This window comes from Quercus lobata, chromosome 9 (assembly GCF_001633185.2).
Source record: "Quercus lobata isolate SW786 chromosome 9, ValleyOak3.0 Primary Assembly, whole genome shotgun sequence".
Lineage (NCBI taxonomy): Eukaryota > Viridiplantae > Streptophyta > Magnoliopsida > Fagales > Fagaceae > Quercus > Quercus lobata.
In genome coordinates this window covers 51,873,168-51,883,923 of record NC_044912.1, presented here as the reverse complement: position 1 = coordinate 51,883,923, position 10,756 = coordinate 51,873,168, and the positions used below count along the sequence as shown (strand labels likewise).

General features: G+C 35.1%; 1 pseudogene; it reads left to right on the top strand.

The window, feature by feature from the left end:
* Positions 1-980: 980 nt before the first annotated feature.
* Positions 981-6,755, top strand: LOC115961984 (annotated as a pseudogene).
* Positions 6,756-10,756: the final 4,001 nt, after the last annotated feature.

Genomic DNA, 10,756 nt, shown 5'->3' with positions numbered 1-10,756 from the left:
AAAGCAATAACAAGCGTACCAAAGAAATTGAAGTTTAGCGTTTTCTCTCTTAGTGGAGACGAACAGAAGAGATTGCTTTAGGGTTTTCAAAGATTTTGTCTCTTATATATATATATATATATATATATATATATATATAAAGGAGACTCCTGTTAGGACTATCTAACTATTTAATTTTAAAAATTAAAATTTTTTTAAATTAAAATGATGATGTAGAAAATTATAGGAGTTTCAAAAGCTTTGGTTTTATATATATATATATATATATATATATAGATTATAGCCCCCTCCTAAAATGTGCTGTATTTAGGAAAAATTACAATTTAAACCCTAAAGTTTAGGCTGGTAACAAATTAAACTCTACAATTTCAAAAATTACAATTTAAAGCTGAAGTTTTAAAAAGTAGTAACTAGTAAATTATAAAATCTTAAAAAAGTTTTAAAAGTAAAAAAAATTAAGATATGGGCTTCTTCGACTTTTATTTGGAGAGGTCAATCACACCAAATTGTTTGACAGGAAAATTTCTCATGTGTGTTGTATAATGATGAAGCCGAATCTCGTAATCACCTATTTTGGACTGTTACTTTGCTCAAGCTGTTTGGCTTTCACATCACCATAAGAGAAACACTAATTTCCTGTCAACATTCACATCACCATAAGAGAAGCATTTCCTGTCCAAAGCGTCTTATGCCTCTCCCCTTGACCGGTCTCTTCAAGCACTGAAGCTCCAATGGTGGACTCATCGCGTTTAAAGTAAATATGGGCAACATTGAAACTGCCCGAAAAGTGTTTGATGTATTGCCTCAAAGAGGCATAGATGCATGGAATGCCATGATCATTGTGTATTCGCGTAAAGAGTACCCAGTTGAAGTTCCATGTCTCTATCATAGGATAATCTTTGGACGGTGTAAGACCTGATAGCTCAACTTTCATTGTGGCCCTCAAATTTTTACGGTTTTAACTAACTTTTTTTCCACTCATGCCATTTGTTCTGGTATGTGCGGGATGTGAAGAAAATTTATCGTAGAGGCTTTGGGTTTGTAACCTTTGCAAATAATTCTTCAGCTGCCTGGGTTGCCTGACGCAAAAATTTAATACAAGGTCAAGAGGTATCCTTCACTAGTTCTTTGGGCTTTGCCCATATGTTTTGGCTTCTCTTATGAAACTAATATCATGATGCATTTTTGCTTCAGGTTGAAAGAAAAAACTTGTTGATGTTGATCTACTGGTTTATGTATACACAGAAGCCAATCAGTATAGAAAGGAAAGAAGTTAAATTTTCGACACCGTTAATGTATGATGGTGATGTTTATATTAGTTTTCTTGAATCTTTACACCTTCTTTTAAAACTAAATTACCATTTTTGATAATATGATGAACTCCTTCTATGATCTTAACCCTCTAAAAGTGCAGGTATTGGGTTCTATTTTCAACCTGTGGGAGGAGAGGGGAATCGCTACCCCATTGTCCCTTAGTCACATTTTTTATTTTAAAATAACTAAGAGAGAGTTGATAGCACATTTGCGCCTGGAATTTAAAAGGGTCAGGATTAGCATTTTGGGTGTGGGTGAAGTTTTGAAAACATGGCTGTCTACGGACACCATGTTCTATGAATACGGCACTTGTATTGTGATAGATATAAATACTTCTCCACAATCCCTATACCAACTTGCTGTATCTGATTGCAACTCTTGAATTGACTTAAGAAACACAACTTGTGATTGAAGACTCATCATAGTTCTAATTGTGGAAGCAAAATCTTAGAAATCAACTGGCCTGATTGGCTAGTCCCAGTTGGTTGGAATTTGAAATATAAGAAAGAAGAAGTAGTTTGACTTAATTAATCTAGTGAATGCTTTTGTAAATTCCTGTTGCGTTTTTCTTTGTGCAATCTCTGTTGGGTTTGAATTTCACTTTAATTTGAAGAAAACTCTATTAATCTAATTGAACAGGTGAAGTATACAAGACCTATACTGGATGGAATGTCATACATTGAAGACAATAATAAAACAACTTGTTCTCATTTTATTGTTGGTGCACTAGTTTTTTTTATCAATTCTGTTTCTTGCAGATTGTATTAGAGAATGCAGCTCCTATTGCGAATGATATGGTGGCTGCTGATCCCTCTTCCACTGTGGTGCATCCTTTGAGAAAGAAACAAAATTATCTTCATTTACAGTTTCAAATCAGCTAAGTTTTAAATGGTTAGCATGCATTCCTTTCTGATTTTTTTTGTTTTTTTTGAAAAGTTTGAATTTCTGCCATGTTTCCTGCTTATTTAAAAAGGAATCAGAATGCTTCTCATTAACTTGTTGGTACCAGTACCGCATTTAAGCTTTATGTCTTCACCCTCACACGTGACTTTTTTGCTGCCTGACTCTTATTCTCATTCTTCTTCACTTCTTCTATTAGTACTAGATTACGTATACAAAAGCAATGGAATGAACCTATCAAAAACACACAAGCAATAGCATGAAGAAGGCATGGTTAAACTCAAAGTTCATTGTTGTACTAGAAAATTCTATTCTCGCTGATGTCCTAATGAATCCAAACTTATCAGATGTGGACACTCTCCTGAGCCAAATCAGTCACCACCATGGACATCTTTTACCTCGACTTGAATGGCACTACCTATGGTATTTTTTTTTCTCCCTCCTTTCTTTCATTCTTTCACATTCTTTTATGAATTGGCACTTGCATAGAGTTATTTGTATAAACCTTGGAAGTTTTGCTTGTGTTAAGATTTTTTTTTTGGAGAAGAGCTTGTGTTAAGGTTAATTGACTACAATGTACACATTGTACATTTAAAAACACAAATTTAGAATTTAAAGTCAACAAAGGAGAACTGATATTTGCTAGATAAATCAAACTATGCAAGTGTCTGTAAAGATCAATCTGAATAATTGACCATTTATTCTGGTCTGATTGGAGTTAGAGAATCGAAGTCAGAACATACCCAAATAAAACTAAAGTAAAAATAAATAAATAAATAAAAATGTGCGAGGCAGCATTTCTATACCCAGAAAAAGCAAAAGATTCTTAACTGGATGGAGTTAGCATGGGGATGAAGGAAGTTGTAATGGGAGAGTGATGTCATCACATGCTACATCATTAGTTGAAAACAAAATCTAGTTGGCGGAAAATTCTAACATTAAAATGATTGGTTTTAATGTTTCATGATTGAGTGAAAAAAAAAAAAGGAAAAGATTTATTACTATGCTTTCTCTTTATCTGCGATTTTTGTTTCAGTGAAATTTTTTTTCTGTTCTCCAATCCTTTAAAAAAAAAACCATACGCACACACAAAATTTTGTATATACCCAAATGGAAGTTAAGCTTTATTTTAGAATTTTGATTAAATGATTCAGTTCACCATTTTTAATGGTTTAAGTTTTTGGGATAATTGGGAAGTTAAGCTCTAAAATGATAATGAAGAAATGAAAAGAATCATTGAGTGCAAAGGTTTTTGATTGCTTAGTTATTGGAAGTTAGAATTTGATTGACATATACTTCTTTATGTGAAATTTCTTTTTATTTATTTATTTTTTCATATTTGCTATACCTATCAGTAATATTTTGTTATCATTCTGGAATTGAAACTGAACTTTGTAGAGCAGAATTGGAGATCCTAATTAACATTTTGTGTTTGGTTTCTATGTATCCCAACGAATTTGACGTGAACTTTAATAGTATATTCCACGAATCCAGGTAAAACAATGTTAAATAAATGGAAGATTACAGAATTTGATTTGCAAACTAAAATCTAGGTTTGAAGAACCAAAATTAGTCCAGTTTGCGCAATAACATGTTTGTGTTTGAGTGTGAGTAGGAGTGTTTTTTTTTTTTTTTTTTTTTTTCCCTAATGATAAATAGGATTATATTTTAAACCTATGGCTTGATTGGATTTTAGTTAGGCGGGACCAAACCCGATTATTCAAGAATAAAAGACTTTCTAGTTGTACTAATTGGAACCCATGGGTGAGTAGGAGGTAGTTTGCAGCAAAAGGATGAGAAGAATACTTTGTTAAATAATGTGATGTAACACAACAACGGTTAGTGCATGTGGTTAGTAGATTTCTTTGAATGGGATTGACTGAATGAAATATTAATTCTTTTCCACAAATTCTTATATTTTTAGGTAAGATTTACCTATTAGTATGGTTTCATTTGTTTTAGAAAATGATTTGAGATCTGCAAAAAAGTTGAAATTCGGTGCTTGCTAATGCCATTGAGAGCAAATGTGGTGCTAGTGGTTGGTGGTGACCCAACACACGCAACAACTTGGCCTTGCGTCAATGTAGATCTTATTCATCGAGACAATATTGAGTCACCTCGACCTTAAACATATACAACCTTGTTTCAATTGTATTATGGTGGTAACCATAGAGTTTTAGAAATAGTCTATCATTCATGTGATTTCTTTTTGTATTTTTATCATAAATTATTTAGAACTTGGTTTTGTTTTTTTTAAGCAGAAATTATTTAGAATTTGTGACAATAAACTTTTGGCCTCATGTATAATATATGTTCAATATATTGTATTTAATTATATTATAAGAATGCAATCATAGGCTGTTGTCCACAATAAAAAGCCACCATTTTGAGAACCTTTACTTTCCAAATGCCCTTCCAAGGGAAAATAGAGTTGGGGGCCTCCCTTAACTCATTATAAAAGGAACGAGTATCAAACTTACCACTTCCATTAAGGCCCCAACACAGAGAATCGCTACCTACTCCCCGTGGAAGACGAGCTTGAATAAAATCAAGTAGAGAAAAAGATGCAGCAAGCTACCAGCCTTGAAAATCCCTATAAAATCTCAAGTTCCAATATCTAACATTTTCCCCCTTTTGTTGACACAAAACATCATAGATACAAGCTTCCTTGTTTGCCGAAATCACATATAACTCAGGGTAGAGGATTTTAAGGAAATCAACCCCAACCCATCTATCATGCCAAAAGAGGATTCGAGTACCATCACTCATAACAAAAGAAAAATTCTTAGAAAAGCTCTCCCACCCTTCACTAATACTACGCCACAAACCACACCCATGAGCCCTCCTACGAACTCTAGTACTCCAACCCCCTTTACCCTCCCCATATTTAGTGGATATAACCTTCCGCCAAAGATGAGTAACTTCATGCCCGTACCTCCACAACCACTTCCCTAATAAAGCTTGATTAAAGGACACTATATTTCTTATCCCCAATCTACCCATTTCAATAGGTGAGCAAACCTTGTCTCAAGCCACCGAAGGGTATTTGAAACTCCTCTTAGAAGATCCCCGTAAAAAGTTTCTTTGGATTCTTTCCAATCTAGCAGCCACAACTTTAGGAATAATAAATAATGATAAAAAAATAAGTTGGAAAACAAGAACGAGTGCTCTTCAATAAAGTGCACCTACCACCCTTTGACAAATAGAGGCATTTCTATGCTGATAATTTCTTCTCCATCTTCTCTAGAATGGGATTCCAAATAGAAGCTGTCTTAAATGAAGTACCAAGTGGCATCCCCAAGTATTTCATAGGCAAACTGTCCACCCTGCAACTAAGGATATTAGCCAAAGCATCCAGATTATTCACCTCCCTAATGGGGATGATCTCACTTTTCCCCACATTAACCTTCAAACTTGTAAAAACTTGAAAACACGACAAGGCCAACCTTATAGAAAGCAGCTGCTCCCCAGAAGCATTACAAAATAAAATAGTGTTGTCTGCAAACAACAAATGAGAAATGTGCACACCGATAGAGTTCACATGTCACACATGAAAACCATGAATCAGACCACATTCCTCAGTCTTTCTTAGAATCCTGCTTAAGACCTCCATAATCAAAAGGAAAAGGAGAGGCGATAAAGGATCACCTTGTCTCAAACCTCGTGAGCTTCCAAAAAAACCTTCAGGGGATCCATTCACTAGAACTAAAAATTGGACAGAAGTGACACATGCCTTAATCCACCCACTCCATTTCACCCTTATACCCGTCCTATCCAAGGCATCCCAATTAACATGACCATAGGCTTTTTCATGGGTATTTGATTCGGAAAAACCTTCAAATGGACGTTGTAGTTCAAACTAGCCTTGTGGCTATGCATGCCAAGAATGGACATTTGAAGCTTGCTTGTCGTGTTTTCAAGAAGATGCGTAATAAAGGATGTAGGGTTATGGAAACAGACCAGATTTAGTGTGTCGTTTGAGTGCACTTCTAGCATGTTCACAAGTTGGGTTTTCAAAATTGGGTAAATCTACACAAATATATTGTGAGAAGGCTTGATTTTGATCTAGTTTTAGGTACTGCTGTGATTAACATGTATTCAAAATGTGGAGCCCTTTCTTGGGCACGCACTCTGTTTGATCAGATAAATTGCAAAGACTCAATCTCTTGGAATGCAATGATAACCAGCTATGGAATTCATGGGCATGGAAAAGAGGCTCTATCACTCTTCCTAGAGATCACAAAAACAATTCAAATACCAGATCATGCTACTTTTTCTTCCCTTCTCTCAGCCTTCAATCACTCAGGTCTTGTGGAAGAAGGCCAATATTGGTTTAATCGCATGGTTAGTGAATATAAGGTCCCTCAAACTGAAAAGCATTATGTTTGTATGGTTGATCTTTTGGCTTGCGCAGGTCAAGTTGAAAAGGCTTGCGAGCTAATAGATTCCATGACTGCTGAATTGGGGCTTGCTGTTTGGGTTGCTCTCCAGGCAGGTTGTTGCAAAAATAACATGTTGTTTATTGGAGAGATGGCCACAAAGATGGTTCTTGAGTTAAATCTGGATGACTTGGGAATTTATTCTTTAGTCTCAAACTACTATGCAAAGGCAAGGAAGTGGGATGATGTAGCTAGTGTTAAAAAAATCATGAAAAAGACAGGGATGAAGAAAGTGCCAGGGTTTAGTGTAGTAGAAGTGAAAGGGAAACTTCATGCTTTTCTTATGGAATATAAGAGCCATTATCAATATGAAATTATGATGCAACTTTTGGATAAGTTGGATCATGAAATGAGAGCTATTGGATATGTCCCAAAGATTGAATTTTGTGTTGCATTCCCTTGATGAGGAAGTCAAAATAAAAAAGTTATGTTATCACAGTGGAGGCTTGCTATTGCTTATGGCCTCCTAAACACAAGGCCAGGAACCAAATTATTGATCATAAAGAACCTTAGGGTGTGTGGGGATCACCATGAAGCAACCAAGTTCATTATGAAAACTGTGAACAGAGATATTGTTGTGAGAGAAGTGAAGTGATTTCATCACTTCAAAAATGGGATCTGCTCATGTGGTGACTACTGGTGAAGCTGATGTGCATAGATTTCCTTTCCCTTTGCTGGATTTGTCAAAGCTTACGTGTTGAAATATGAGGGTAAGATCTGAAATCTTTTCAGGAAAGTAAGTTCCAAATATTATAATGGCGGAAATGGAAGAGATAAGCAAGCTAACGTCTCAATTGCATACTACAATCTTTAAGGAGTGTATAGATGCAGCTTGATAACCAATACAATGCTTCCAGATGGTCCCATCCAACATATCCATATCCAGCTGGGTTGCTGGCAGAATTTGGGTGTTGATATACATCCACCACTTTATCAATTTCCCCATTATACTCTATACTTCAGCAGCCAAGTTCAAAGAGCTTTTGTCAAAAATTATACACTTTCTTTATTGCTCATGGTAATGCAGATTGTTCGAAAGGATTTATCTATGATTGAAATGCCAAGGAGAAGGACTTGGGGGATTTTTTTTAATCCAAATGTCTTCCTGCATGCACATCAGCAAGCCTGATTTGCCTCTAACAGCTCCAGTATTTAATCCTTTTGAAACTTTTTTTTTTTTTCCATTTCTCTTGCTCCTAGTGTCAAAGGTGACACTTTTTTGTTTCATCTCATAAATCATAATATGGTGGGTTTTATTTCTGCTGCATGAAAATCCAAAATTTTTGAGGATATTATTTGGTTTGACATTTAAAACATGGATTCTCTGACAAAAGCAAAATTGAGAGTATAAACACAAATTAGGGGGTTTCATATGTTTCTTGTTTTGGGATACAGTTCATATCCTCTAGTATCTACTCGAGAATATAGACCATTACAGAAATGGTTCGAAGAGCAGCCCTTTTCCTATTGTATCTAGTAACCCATTTTAGTGCATCAATAATTGTATAATTGATTGTAGTTGCTAATTGAGGTTGTGAGTTCTTCAAATGAAAACTTTTTGTATTTTTCTTCCTGGTTCTGAGGAAGAATGCCAGAGTTCTGTGCTTCTGCAAAGAGTACAATTCCCTTCTCCTCTTGTTGTTATGGACTGAAGGATAAGTGAGGAATGGCATATGCTCAAGGTTCTAGACATGTTCATTGAAATTCTGGGCAACATCAAGAAGTTCTTTTGGAACACTTGATGGTTGATTGTTCATACCTTTTGTCATTTCAGGGATGCTAAGGGTTTGTTTTCACTTTTCCTCTACTTTTGTTGTGTTTATTCTGCTGAATAAGATCTTCTTAAGTAACTGTGGCAGCATGGACAGAGGACTAGGTCAGTGGACTGCAATTTCCTAAATCTGTGAATTACATTTCAAGAACCTCATAAAATTCTTGTGGTTTTCACTTACTGCTTCTATTTCCTTTTCCTAAATCTCTCAACTCACTTTTCAATCACATCCCTATCCTTAATTTCATTATCGTCATTCTCAAGAAATAACACTTCATCAAGTTGGTGCTTGATTGAACTAACAAAGATCATTTCTGGATGGGAGTTACACACTAAGTAAGATTTTATTTTTGAAAAATGAAACTTATCGTTACCTTAGTTTCTTCAAGTCTAAAGTTGGTATTATCTGGAACCTAATAGGTTAATAGTACAAAGCAAAAGCAAACATAGGTGTCAATGAGCTTAACTATTTATTTTTCATTTTTTTTCGGTTGGGAATAATGAGTGTACATTTTAATACAACAGAAAAACAAGCAGCTTAAGCTGCAGAAAGCAAAATAAAAATAAGAGACGAAGCCGAATCTTATGGCATCCTTTATGAATTCAAAAATGGCTTCTTCATCTTTGAAATTTTGAGCATGGCATCTCTGATTTTCTTATATATACGATAGATTTTAGCTAGGATGGCTACTTTTAGAAGAGTAGGTGTAAAGCCACTTCCCAATGATCAATCCGTCTACATATATAGAAAATGTAGGTACAAAAAAATGTTCTCTGCATTTTGGAAAATTTTTCATTACACAGTATTTCTGTAATATCCCCTCTAAACTTAGCTGTACTTGGTAGTTGATTTTTTATAAAAAGTTATGGTCAACTAAGCTATAAAAGAATGCTTTTGCATTTGAATTTTTTTTTTTTAAACCAATCTAGGACTGGAAGAGAATCCTTGATTGCATACTAAGTAAGTACCTTTAAAAATGTCTTTGTAGTATTGAAGTAGTCCAAACGAGAAAATATATTTGGAAACCTTTACTCATCTCTAGTGATTCCAACTTGATTCTTTGATCTAGCATGTGGCTCTCAACTTCAAGGCTATGTGGGTAATACAATTGTATAATTTTGACGGTTTTAACTAACTTTTTTTTTTTTTCCTTCTACTCATGCGTTTTGTTCTGGCATGTGCAAGATGTGAAGAAATTTGTCATAGAGGCTTTGGGTTTGTGACCTTTGCAGATGATTCTTCACCTGCCTGGGTTGCCTGATGTAAACATTTGATACATGGTCAAGAGGTATCCTTCACATGTTTGTTGGGCTTTGCCCATATATTTTGGCTTCAAACTAATATCATGATGCATTGTGCTTCAAGTTGAAAGAAAAACTTGTCATAGAGGGTTTGGTTATATGACATTTACTGATGAAATTTCAGCCCAATATGCTTCTCAAAAAGTACGTAGGATGCTTGGGCAGGTGTGTTGGTATTACTGCTGGTAATGTCAGCTATGCCTCTGTGTCAGTTCTCATCTCCCATTAGGTGGAGCCAGGAATTTTCGTTGCTTTGTGTGTGTATGTGTGTGTTGGAAAAAAGGGGGTGTGTGGGGGGGGGGGGGGGGGGGGTTGTTATTGAACCGTTGTTTTCTTTATTGGTAGGTTACTCACACTCCTTGTGGATATTGAACCCACAACTTACCCTCCACCTTACTCTAACTTGGTGAGGAAGTGCCATTCAAGTCAGAGCTTATAGATGTGGATCTTCAATATAAAAAGAAAAGAAGTTAAATTCTCTACATTACACAGATTTTCATAGCTTAGTTATTATGCACAAGTTGTCAACCTTGATAGGCACATTAAAAAATGAGCACCAAAGAATAAAAAATGAGCACCAAAGAAAATGAAAATGAACATTTTGGATTTTCAAGTCTAAACTCAACTTTAAAAATGGGTAATATTTTGAGTTTGTTCTGATAAATTCTTGAAGCATAAATATCTTGATTTTTTTAACAGCAATCAGTGATTGGTATTGGTAAAATCTCATAGGATACTTGCAATTTAGTTGGCACTTCTTTATTAAATCTATAAACTTAGCAGTAGGATAATGTTTAAGAGTTGCTTTCTCAACAGACTTCCACTTTTAGGATACCACACCATATATGTAGACACCTTAATGCATGATGGTGATGTTTATATTAATTTTCTTGAATCTTCACACTTTCTTTTAAAACTAAATTACCATGTTTGATAATATAATGAACTCCTTTTATGATCTTAACCCTTTAAAAGTGCAGGTATTGGGTTCTAGTTTTCAACCCATCAGAGGATGGGGAATTTGCTACCC